The sequence below is a fragment of the Mchenga conophoros genome, linkage group LG6, assembly GCF_057382185.1.
Source record: "Mchenga conophoros isolate Kocher_MC1m ecotype Shallow Benthic linkage group LG6, M_conophoros_male_GT1.1, whole genome shotgun sequence".
Classification (NCBI taxonomy): Eukaryota; Metazoa; Chordata; class Actinopteri; order Cichliformes; family Cichlidae; genus Mchenga; species Mchenga conophoros.
In genome coordinates this window covers 24561706-24574922 of record NC_140531.1, presented here as the reverse complement: position 1 = coordinate 24574922, position 13217 = coordinate 24561706, and the positions used below count along the sequence as shown (strand labels likewise).

The 13217-nt window shown below is 42.1% G+C and overlaps 1 protein-coding gene across 1 annotated transcript in view; it reads left to right on the top strand.

Annotated features, from left to right (window-relative positions):
• ank2a (ankyrin 2a, neuronal) overlaps positions 1–13217 on the top strand; it is a 91279-nt gene that overhangs the window by 66808 nt on the left and 11254 nt on the right. The window lies entirely within an intron of this gene.

Below are 13217 nucleotides of genomic sequence, written 5' to 3'. Positions count from 1 at the left end.
CCGGACTCACCTGTTCCTCAGTTCAGATGTCCCCATAATGAATGTAATGCGGAATTGTTAGGGCAACGGTCGGCATTTTCAGACTGGGAAGATTCTCATTTGTGTCTGGAAATTATGTTTGATGAGATCAGACCAGTGTCCTCTCAGTCACATTCATCTGATTTTAGTCTGGATCTGTTGTCAGATAATAGAGCGTTGTCTCCAGAGTTTGTGTCTCCTGGTTTGGACTTTTCACTCTTGAACAGTTGGCTGGCAGACTTTAGAGCATCCTCCCCAGAATCTGTGGTGTCAGTTCATCAATGTCCTCATTCTTCTTCCCTGATGTTAAGTCCAACAATCAGTCAACATTGTAACTACTACTTGCAATATTCTGAAAAAAGGCCCACATCACCTCTTTCAACAATGTCCGATAATGATGATTTAGAATCTTGTCTTGCACAAATGTTTGAAGACAACAGACCAGATTCACCAGATTCCTATTCTTTAAATGTTGAAGTTAAACACTCAGCTCTTACTGTAAAATCATCGCCTTTGCTGCCTGCTTCAAGAACTTTGACCTATGCACTGGTTGTGCGAGGCTTTACACATGACAACGAATGTGACACTTTATTTGACTTCCAAAGTAGTGACTTGAGAACTATGCCTTCTGCATCTTCGCCATCAGAAGCATCTGATACAGAATATACCCTTTATCTTCTAGACGAGTGGGTGGCGGAATTAAGGCCACAGTCTCCTGAATCGCTGGAGTCTGAAGGTGAATTTAGGCCGCTCTCTCCGGACTCACCTGTTCCTCAGTTCAGATGTCCCCATAATGAATGTAATGCGGAATTGTTAGGGCAAAGGTCGGTTACACCAGAATCAGCATTTTCAGACTGGGAAGATTCTGATTTGCGTCTGGAAATTATGTTTGATGAGATCAGACCAGTGTCCTCTCAGTCACATTCATCTGATTTTAGTCTGGATCTGTTGTCAGATAATAGAGCATTGTCTCCAGAGTTTGTGTCTCCTGGTTTGGACTTTTCACTCTTGAACAGTTGGCTGGCAGACTTTAGAGCATCCTCCCCAGAATCTGTGGTGTCAGTTCATCAATGTCCTCATTCTTCTTCCATGATGTTAAGTCCAACAATCAGTCAACATTGTAACTACTACTTGCAATATTCTGAAAATAGGCCCACGTCACCTCTTTCAACAATGTCCGATAATGATGATTTAGAATCTTGTCTTGCACAAATGTTTGAAGACAACAAACCAGATTCACCAGATTCCTATTCTTTAAATGTTGAAGTTAAACACTCAGCTCTTACTGTAAAATCATCGCCTTTGCTGCCTGCTTCAAGAACTTTGACCTATGCACAGGTTGTGCGAGGCTTTACACATGACAACGAATGTGACACTTTATTTGACTTCCAAAGTAGTGACTTGAGAACTATGCCTTCTGCATCTTCGCCATCAGAAGCATCTGATACAGAACATACCCTTTATCTTCTAGACGAGTGGGTGGCGGAATTAAGGCCACAGTCTCCTGAATCGCTGGAGTCTGAAGGTGAATTTAGGCCGCTCTCTCCGGACTCACCTGTTCCTCAGTTCAGATGTCCCCATAATGAATGTAATGCGGAATTGTTAGGGCAAAGGTCGGTTACACCAGAATCAGCATTTTCAGACTGGGAAGATTCTCATTTGTGTCTGGAAATTATGTTTGATGACATCAGACCAGTGTCCTCTCAGTCACATTCATCTGATTTTAGTCTGGATCTGTTGTCAGATAATAGAGCGTTGTCTCCAGAGTTTGTGTCTCCTGGTTTGGACTTTTCACTCTTGAACAGTTGGCTGGCAGACTTTAGAGCATCCTCCCCAGAATCTGTGGTGTCAGTTCATCAATGTCCTCATTCTTCTTCCATGATGTTAAGTCCAACAATCAGTCAACATTGTAACTACTACTTGCAATATTCTGAAAAAAGGCCCACGTCACCTCTTTCAACAATGTCCGATAATGATGATTTAGAATCTTGTCTTGCACAAATGTTTGAAGACAACAGACCAGATTCACCAGATTCCTACTCTTCAAATGTTGAAGTTAAACACTCAGCTCTTACTGTAAAATCATCGCCTTTGCTGCCTGCTTCAAGAACTTTGACCTATGCACAGGTTGTGCGAGGCTTTACACATGACAACGAATGTGACACTTTATTTGACTTCCAAAGTAGTGACTTGAGAACTATGCCTTCTGCATCTTCGCCATCAGAAGCATCTGATACAGAACATACCCTTTATCTTCTAGACGAGTGGGTGGCGGAATTAAGGCCACAGTCTCCTGAATCGCTGGAGTCTGAAGGTGAATTTAGGCCGCTCTCTCCGGACTCACCTGTTCCTCAGTTCAGATGTCCCCATAATGAATGTAATGCGGAATTGTTAGGGCAAAGGTCGGTTACACCAGAATCAGCATTTTCAGACTGGGAAGATTCTGATTTGCGTCTGGAAATTATGTTTGATGACATCAGACCAGTGTCCTCTCAGTCACATTCATCTGATTTTAGTCTGGATCTGTTGTCAGATAATAGAGCGTTGTCTCCAGAGTTTGTGTCTCCTGGTTTGGACTTTTCACTCTTGAACAGTTGGCTGGCAGACTTTAGAGCATCCTCCCCAGAATCTGTGGTGTCAGTTCATCAATGTCCTCATTCTTCTTCCATGATGTTAAGTCCAACAATCAGTCAACATTGTAACTACTACTTGCAATATTCTGAAAAAAGGCCCACGTCACCTCTTTCAACAATGTCCGATAATGATGATTTAGAATCTTGTCTTGCACAAATGTTTGAAGACAACAGACCAGATTCACCAGATTCCTACTCTTCAAATGTTGAAGTTAAACACTCAGCTCTTACTGTAAAATCATCGCCTTTGCTGCCTGCTTCAAGAACTTTGACCTATGCACAGGTTGTGCGAGGCTTTACACATGACAACGAATGTGACACTTTATTTGACTTCCAAAGTAGTGACTTGAGAACTATGCCTTCTGCATCTTCGCCATCAGAAGCATCTGATACAGAACATACCCTTTATCTTCTAGACGAGTGGGTGGCGGAATTAAGGCCACAGTCTCCTGAATCGCTGGAGTCTGAAGGTGAATTTAGGCCGCTCTCTCCGGACTCACCTGTTCCTCAGTTCAGATGTCCCCATAATGAATGTAATGCGGAATTGTTAGGGCAAAGGTCGGTTACACCAGAATCAGCATTTTCAGACTGGGAAGATTCTCGTTTGTGTCTGGAAATTATGTTTGATGAGATCAGACCAGTGTCCTCTCAGTCACATTCATCTGATTTTAGTCTGGATCTGTTGTCAGATAATAGAGCGTTGTCTCCAGAGTTTGTGTCTCCTGGTTTGGACTTTTCACTCTTGAACAGTTGGCTGGCAGACTTTAGAGCATCCTCCCCAGAATCTGTGGTGTCAGTTCATCAATGTCCTCATTCTTCTTCCATGATGTTAAGTCCAACAATCAGTCAACATTGTAACTACTACTTGCAATATTCTGAAAAAAGGCCCACGTCACCTCTTTCAACAATGTCCGATAATGATGATTTAGAATCTTGTCTTGCACAAATGTTTGAAGACAACAGACCAGATTCACCAGATTCCTATTCTTTAAATGTTGAAGTTAAACACTCAGCTCTTACTGTAAAATCATCGCCTTTGCTGCCTGCTTCAAGAACTTTGACCTATGCACAGGTTGTGCGAGGCTTTACACATGACAACGAATGTGACACTTTATTTGACTTCCAAAGTAGTGACTTGAGAACTATGCCTTCTGCATCTTCGCCATCAGAAGCATCTGATACAGAACATACCCTTTATCTTCTAGACGAGTGGGTGGCGGAATTAAGGCCACAGTCTCCTGAATCGCTGGAGTCTGAAGGTGAATTTAGGCCGCTCTCTCCGGACTCACCTGTTCCTCAGTTCAGATGTCCCCATAATGAATGTAATGCGGAATTGTTAGGGCAAAGGTCGGTTACACCAGAATCAGCATTTTCAGACTGGGAAGATTCTCGTTTGTGTCTGGAAATTATGTTTGATGAGATCAGACCAGTGTCCTCTCAGTCACATTCATCTGATTTTAGTCTGGATCTGTTGTCAGATAATAGAGCGTTGTCTCCAGAGTTTGTGTCTCCTGGTTTGGACTTTTCACTCTTGAACAGTTGGCTGGCAGACTTTAGAGCATCCTCCCCAGAATCTGTGGTGTCAGTTCATCAATGTCCTCATTCTTCTTCCATGATGTTAAGTCCAACAATCAGTCAACATTGTAACTACTACTTGCAATATTCTGAAAAAAGGCCCACGTCACCTCTTTCAACAATGTCCGATAATGATGATTTAGAATCTTGTCTTGCACAAATGTTTGAAGACAACAGACCAGATTCACCAGATTCCTATTCTTTAAATGTTGAAGTTAAACACTCAGCTCTTACTGTAAAATCATCGCCTTTGCTGCCTGCTTCAAGAACTTTGACCTATGCACAGGTTGTGCGAGGCTTTACACATGACAACGAATGTGACACTTTATTTGACTTCCAAAGTAGTGACTTGAGAACTATGCCTTCTGCATCTTCGCCATCAGAAGCATCTGATACAGAACATACCCTTTATCTTCTAGACGAGTGGGTGGCGGAATTAAGGCCACAGTCTCCTGAATCGCTGGAGTCTGAAGGTGAATTTAGGCCGCTCTCTCCGGACTCACCTGTTCCTCAGTTCAGATGTCCCCATAATGAATGTAATGCGGAATTGTTAGGGCAAAGGTCGGTTACACCAGAATCAGCATTTTCAGACTGGGAAGATTCTGATTTGCGTCTGGAAATTATGTTTGATGACATCAGACCAGTGTCCTCTCAGTCACATTCATCTGATTTTAGTCTGGATCTGTTGTCAGATAATAGAGCGTTGTCTCCAGAGTTTGTGTCTCCTGGTTTGGACTTTTCACTCTTGAACAGTTGGCTGGCAGACTTTAGAGCATCCTCCCCAGAATCTGTGGTGTCAGTTCATCAATGTCCTCATTCTTCTTCCATGATGTTAAGTCCAACAATCAGTCAACATTGTAACTACTACTTGCAATATTCTGAAAAAAGGCCCACGTCACCTCTTTCAACAATGTCCGATAATGATGATTTAGAATCTTGTCTTGCACAAATGTTTGAAGACAACAGACCAGATTCACCAGATTCCTATTCTTTAAATGTTGAAGTTAAACACTCAGCTCTTACTGTAAAATCATCGCCTTTGCTGCCTGCTTCAAGAACTTTGACCTATGCACTGGTTGTGCGAGGCTTTACACATGACAACGAATGTGACACTTTATTTGACTTCCAAAGTAGTGACTTGAGAACTATGCCTTCTGCATCTTCGCCATCAGAAGCATCTGATACAGAATATACCCTTTATCTTCTAGACGAGTGGGTGGCGGAATTAAGGCCACAGTCTCCTGAATCGCTGGAGTCTGAAGGTGAATTTAGGCCGCTCTCTCCGGACTCACCTGTTCCTCAGTTCAGATGTCCCCATAATGAATGTAATGCGGAATTGTTAGGGCAAAGGTCGGTTACACCAGAATCAGCATTTTCAGACTGGGAAGATTCTGATTTGCGTCTGGAAATTATGTTTGATGAGATCAGACCAGTGTCCTCTCAGTCACATTCATCTGATTTTAGTCTGGATCTGTTGTCAGATAATAGAGCATTGTCTCCAGAGTTTGTGTCTCCTGGTTTGGACTTTTCACTCTTGAACAGTTGGCTGGCAGACTTTAGAGCATCCTCCCCAGAATCTGTGGTGTCAGTTCATCAATGTCCTCATTCTTCTTCCATGATGTTAAGTCCAACAATCAGTCAACATTGTAACTACTACTTGCAATATTCTGAAAATAGGCCCACGTCACCTCTTTCAACAATGTCCGATAATGATGATTTAGAATCTTGTCTTGCACAAATGTTTGAAGACAACAAACCAGATTCACCAGATTCCTATTCTTTAAATGTTGAAGTTAAACACTCAGCTCTTACTGTAAAATCATCGCCTTTGCTGCCTGCTTCAAGAACTTTGACCTATGCACAGGTTGTGCGAGGCTTTACACATGACAACGAATGTGACACTTTATTTGACTTCCAAAGTAGTGACTTGAGAACTATGCCTTCTGCATCTTCGCCATCAGAAGCATCTGATACAGAACATACCCTTTATCTTCTAGACGAGTGGGTGGCGGAATTAAGGCCACAGTCTCCTGAATCGCTGGAGTCTGAAGGTGAATTTAGGCCGCTCTCTCCGGACTCACCTGTTCCTCAGTTCAGATGTCCCCATAATGAATGTAATGCGGAATTGTTAGGGCAAAGGTCGGTTACACCAGAATCAGCATTTTCAGACTGGGAAGATTCTCATTTGTGTCTGGAAATTATGTTTGATGACATCAGACCAGTGTCCTCTCAGTCACATTCATCTGATTTTAGTCTGGATCTGTTGTCAGATAATAGAGCGTTGTCTCCAGAGTTTGTGTCTCCTGGTTTGGACTTTTCACTCTTGAACAGTTGGCTGGCAGACTTTAGAGCATCCTCCCCAGAATCTGTGGTGTCAGTTCATCAATGTCCTCATTCTTCTTCCATGATGTTAAGTCCAACAATCAGTCAACATTGTAACTACTACTTGCAATATTCTGAAAAAAGGCCCACGTCACCTCTTTCAACAATGTCCGATAATGATGATTTAGAATCTTGTCTTGCACAAATGTTTGAAGACAACAGACCAGATTCACCAGATTCCTATTCTTTAAATGTTGAAGTTAAACACTCAGCTCTTACTGTAAAATCATCGCCTTTGCTGCCTGCTTCAAGAACTTTGACCTATGCACTGGTTGTGCGAGGCTTTACACATGACAACGAATGTGACACTTTATTTGACTTCCAAAGTAGTGACTTGAGAACTATGCCTTCTGCATCTTCGCCATCAGAAGCATCTGATACAGAATATACCCTTTATCTTCTAGACGAGTGGGTGGCGGAATTAAGGCCACAGTCTCCTGAATCGCTGGAGTCTGAAGGTGAATTTAGGCCGCTCTCTCCGGACTCACCTGTTCCTCAGTTCAGATGTCCCCATAATGAATGTAATGCGGAATTGTTAGGGCAAAGGTCGGTTACACCAGAATCAGCATTTTCAGACTGGGAAGATTCTGATTTGCGTCTGGAAATTATGTTTGATGAGATCAGACCAGTGTCCTCTCAGTCACATTCATCTGATTTTAGTCTGGATCTGTTGTCAGATAATAGAGCATTGTCTCCAGAGTTTGTGTCTCCTGGTTTGGACTTTTCACTCTTGAACAGTTGGCTGGCAGACTTTAGAGCATCCTCCCCAGAATCTGTGGTGTCAGTTCATCAATGTCCTCATTCTTCTTCCATGATGTTAAGTCCAACAATCAGTCAACATTGTAACTACTACTTGCAATATTCTGAAAATAGGCCCACGTCACCTCTTTCAACAATGTCCGATAATGATGATTTAGAATCTTGTCTTGCACAAATGTTTGAAGACAACAAACCAGATTCACCAGATTCCTATTCTTTAAATGTTGAAGTTAAACACTCAGCTCTTACTGTAAAATCATCGCCTTTGCTGCCTGCTTCAAGAACTTTGACCTATGCACAGGTTGTGCGAGGCTTTACACATGACAACGAATGTGACACTTTATTTGACTTCCAAAGTAGTGACTTGAGAACTATGCCTTCTGCATCTTCGCCATCAGAAGCATCTGATACAGAACATACCCTTTATCTTCTAGACGAGTGGGTGGCGGAATTAAGGCCACAGTCTCCTGAATCGCTGGAGTCTGAAGGTGAATTTAGGCCGCTCTCTCCGGACTCACCTGTTCCTCAGTTCAGATGTCCCCATAATGAATGTAATGCGGAATTGTTAGGGCAAAGGTCGGTTACACCAGAATCAGCATTTTCAGACTGGGAAGATTCTCATTTGTGTCTGGAAATTATGTTTGATGACATCAGACCAGTGTCCTCTCAGTCACATTCATCTGATTTTAGTCTGGATCTGTTGTCAGATAATAGAGCGTTGTCTCCAGAGTTTGTGTCTCCTGGTTTGGACTTTTCACTCTTGAACAGTTGGCTGGCAGACTTTAGAGCATCCTCCCCAGAATCTGTGGTGTCAGTTCATCAATGTCCTCATTCTTCTTCCATGATGTTAAGTCCAACAATCAGTCAACATTGTAACTACTACTTGCAATATTCTGAAAAAAGGCCCACGTCACCTCTTTCAACAATGTCCGATAATGATGATTTAGAATCTTGTCTTGCACAAATGTTTGAAGACAACAGACCAGATTCACCAGATTCCTATTCTTTAAATGTTGAAGTTAAACACTCAGCTCTTACTGTAAAATCATCGCCTTTGCTGCCTGCTTCAAGAACTTTGACCTATGCACTGGTTGTGCGAGGCTTTACACATGACAACGAATGTGACACTTTATTTGACTTCCAAAGTAGTGACTTGAGAACTATGCCTTCTGCATCTTCGCCATCAGAAGCATCTGATACAGAATATACCCTTTATCTTCTAGACGAGTGGGTGGCGGAATTAAGGCCACAGTCTCCTGAATCGCTGGAGTCTGAAGGTGAATTTAGGCCGCTCTCTCCGGACTCACCTGTTCCTCAGTTCAGATGTCCCCATAATGAATGTAATGCGGAATTGTTAGGGCAAAGGTCGGTTACACCAGAATCAGCATTTTCAGACTGGGAAGATTCTGATTTGCGTCTGGAAATTATGTTTGATGAGATCAGACCAGTGTCCTCTCAGTCACATTCATCTGATTTTAGTCTGGATCTGTTGTCAGATAATAGAGCATTGTCTCCAGAGTTTGTGTCTCCTGGTTTGGACTTTTCACTCTTGAACAGTTGGCTGGCAGACTTTAGAGCATCCTCCCCAGAATCTGTGGTGTCAGTTCATCAATGTCCTCATTCTTCTTCCATGATGTTAAGTCCAACAATCAGTCAACATTGTAACTACTACTTGCAATATTCTGAAAATAGGCCCACGTCACCTCTTTCAACAATGTCCGATAATGATGATTTAGAATCTTGTCTTGCACAAATGTTTGAAGACAACAAACCAGATTCACCAGATTCCTATTCTTTAAATGTTGAAGTTAAACACTCAGCTCTTACTGTAAAATCATCGCCTTTGCTGCCTGCTTCAAGAACTTTGACCTATGCACAGGTTGTGCGAGGCTTTACACATGACAACGAATGTGACACTTTATTTGACTTCCAAAGTAGTGACTTGAGAACTATGCCTTCTGCATCTTCGCCATCAGAAGCATCTGATACAGAACATACCCTTTATCTTCTAGACGAGTGGGTGGCGGAATTAAGGCCACAGTCTCCTGAATCGCTGGAGTCTGAAGGTGAATTTAGGCCGCTCTCTCCGGACTCACCTGTTCCTCAGTTCAGATGTCCCCATAATGAATGTAATGCGGAATTGTTAGGGCAAAGGTCGGTTACACCAGAATCAGCATTTTCAGACTGGGAAGATTCTCATTTGTGTCTGGAAATTATGTTTGATGACATCAGACCAGTGTCCTCTCAGTCACATTCATCTGATTTTAGTCTGGATCTGTTGTCAGATAATAGAGCGTTGTCTCCAGAGTTTGTGTCTCCTGGTTTGGACTTTTCACTCTTGAACAGTTGGCTGGCAGACTTTAGAGCATCCTCCCCAGAATCAGTGGTGTCAGTTCATCAATGTCCTCATTCTTCTTCCATGATGTTAAGTCCAACAATCAGTCAACATTGTAACTACTACTTGCAATATTCTGAAAAAAGGCCCACGTCACCTCTTTCAACAATGTCCGATAATGATGATTTAGAATCTTGTCTTGCACAAATGTTTGAAGACAACAGACCAGATTCACCAGATTCCTATTCTTTAAATGTTGAAGTTAAACACTCAGCTCTTACTGTAAAATCATCGCCTTTGCTGCCTGCTTCAAGAACTTTGACCTATGCACAGGTTGTGCGAGGCTTTACACATGACAACGAATGTGACACTTTATTTGACTTCCAAAGTAGTGACTTGAGAACTATGCCTTCTGCATCTTCGCCATCAGAAGCATCTGATACAGAACATACCCTTTATCTTCTAGACGAGTGGGTGGCGGAATTAAGGCCCCAGTCTCCTGAATCGCTGGAGTCTGAAGGTGAATTTAGGCCACTCTCTCCGGACTCACCTGTTCCTCAGTTCAGATGTCCCCATAATGAATGTAATGCGGAATTGTTAGGGCAAAGGTCGGTTACACCAGAATCAGCATTTTCAGACTGGGAAGATTCTGATTTGCGTCTGGAAATTATGTTTGATGAGATCAGACCAGTGTCCTCTCAGTCACATTCATCTGATTTTGGTCCCGATTCTTTATCAAATAATAGTCCTTCGTCCCCAGAAAATGAACGCGACACAACTTCGTCCCGAAAATCAAGTCATGCTTTCAGAGAAAAATCAACTTCAGCCAAGGCTTTTTCATCAGATTTTGAACCTCTATCTTCTCAAAACCTATTAGTTAATAAAAACCATACCCAGGTACACACTTCATCTTTGCATTCCTTGCCACAGTCATATGAAATGAGATATGTTAGTGATTCTAGCATACAAAACAAAGTTTGTTTTCCCAAACTAATGTCACATCTTTCTGATCCAATGTATAAAGGAAAATGTCCTTGTTGTGATATTAGATTTTCTGAAACCATCCACCTATTTAGTCAAGTCAGTTGAACATCACAAAAAATATCCTGACGCAATAGTAACTAAAATGGTTCAGTTTTTTTTCTCTAGTATTTCACCAGTCACCAGTCATCTTTTTTTGCATAACAACTATTGTGTTATTAGATCTTCAAGCATCTCTATTGCAATGCTGAAGACACCCGTAATCTTGACTTATGACGTTAATTTATGATAAACTGTGTGATTCCCCTACACATATATTCTATTTATCCTTTATTCCTTTATTCCTTAGTCCTTATGCTCTTTTCCTCAATGCAAGTAAGGCCAACTAGTTACTGCTAGGGCTTCTAGGTACTACTAGGATCATGGGATTAACTCAAAATGAGCTTAATGTTCCCTTATGTGTTTTCAACTGTTGCCTTTTTTAGTGAATGTGGTTGTATTTTGAGCCCTAATTTTGAGGGGGGTTTGTTTTTTTGTTTGACCAAGCCTTTCATGTTCCCTAATGTGTAATTTTTAATGATTATCCACGCCAGTTAGGGCTGGTCAATATGGCCTAAAATCCATATCATGGTATAATTTGAAGCATGTGCGGTAACGATATATATCGCGATATATTCTTTTCTTCTGTATAACATACTTTACACACTATAAGGCAGGGGTCGACAACCCTGGGCACGCGTGCCAAGGGTTAACTGATGGCACGACCGTATCTGGACTGGCCATCTGGCATACCGGGTGATTTTTCGTTTTTATGGGCTGATTATGTATTTATTTATTTATTTTTGTAACGGTATAAACAATGAAAGGTGGTGGATTGGCCAGATACTGGTCGATGTGTAAAAATAACTCAGTTGTTTGTGGAAGCTCCGCCATAGCCACCACCAGAGGCCAGCGGGTGGATGAGGAAAAGGGGGGGCAGGAGGAGAGACCCAAGGCAGCCGCTGGTCCGAGTGTCAGGTGAACTGAACTTCAGGTAAGACGTTATGACCTGCAGTCTATCTGGGTCATAGAAAAACCAAGTTTAGGTGTAGTTTATTTTCGTTGTGCTGACTTTTTACAGTCAGTTACAATAACCCGTACTGCGTACTAGCTGGCGGAGTTTCTATACAGCTGGGCAGGTGCTATGATGTTACTGATAGCGAACTTTATTTTATTCATAAGGTTAGTTAGTAGAGTTGCCAACCGTCCTGTAAAAAACGGAATAATCCCATATTCAGAGAAAATATTACGCGTTTCGTATTGAGCTGAAAAGGAACACAGTTTGTCCCGTACTTCAGCTAAAATGGAAAAAGACACAAAGCAAATCAAATCAAATCAAATCACTTTTATTGTCACATCACATGTGCAGGTACATTGGTACAGCACATGTGAGTGAAATTCTTGTGTGCGAGCTTCACAAGCAAAGCTGGAGTTTTTCTGCGTCTTTACGCTGCACAGCTGTTTCTTCTTCTCTCACTCTCTCCCCCTCCCTCTCCTGTTGCTACTTCAGTCATGAAACTGATCAATGATCAGCTGATCGGCTATGCTTGTTTATCGCCCACTTTGCACCAGAAACAGGAAACCAGCGGAAACAGGAAAACAGCAACATCATCTAGCAAAGTTTTGCCAGGGGGCCAGGTAGGGCATTAACAGGGAAAGGGGGGCACAAAGAAATATGTTTCTTTCTTATTCTCATTTAAAAATATCTAGCTTTTATTAAATAATTATCTGAATCTTATAACCAAAGTTTTTATCTGACGTAAAATGTATAGAAATCATACATATACCAACAAGACAGTGTACATCACTGTCACCAAGGCGTTTGTTTTCATTCAAAGGCTTTATATCTTTAATACCTGGTGGGCCGGTCTCTAGTCAAAATGCCCGGGCCGATCTTTTGTCACAGTCCAGCCCTGGGCACGACACGCAGTGAGTTAATCTGAGAAGGTGCATTAAAAAATAAATGGCTGGGCCAGCGGTGCACATCACAAATTAGCTCACATAGACACACTAGTTGTGCCGCTTCTTAATGACGGTATCTTAGCTAACAACCACAACGACCAGATTCAACTTGTAATTGGCTAAAAATAACTTAGCTTACCAGTGAGAGGGACGTTGCTAGCTGACAGTTTTTTCAAGCGATGTTGAAATTTCCACATTCTGACACTTCAGATGCTTCAGGAGCTCTCCGCTCAGCGCAGCATCAGCACCACAGAAATACACGGATACATCCGTAGACTCGAGACTGATCAAACCAGAAGGCTTTAATGAGCAGCTGGATTTGTCTCGCATTAACTGGCTGAGTTAATGCCAGTTAATGCGACATTGAAATGCAGCTGATTGAACTGAAAACCTCAACTTTGTGGGGGTGAAAGTTTGCAGAACTACGAACGAAGCTGGAATCCATAGCTGTGCGTGTTCATGGAGCTTGCATTTTCACCTGCTGGACATCACTACCTGACAAGTTTAACTGTCTTCAGAACATTGCAGAGGCA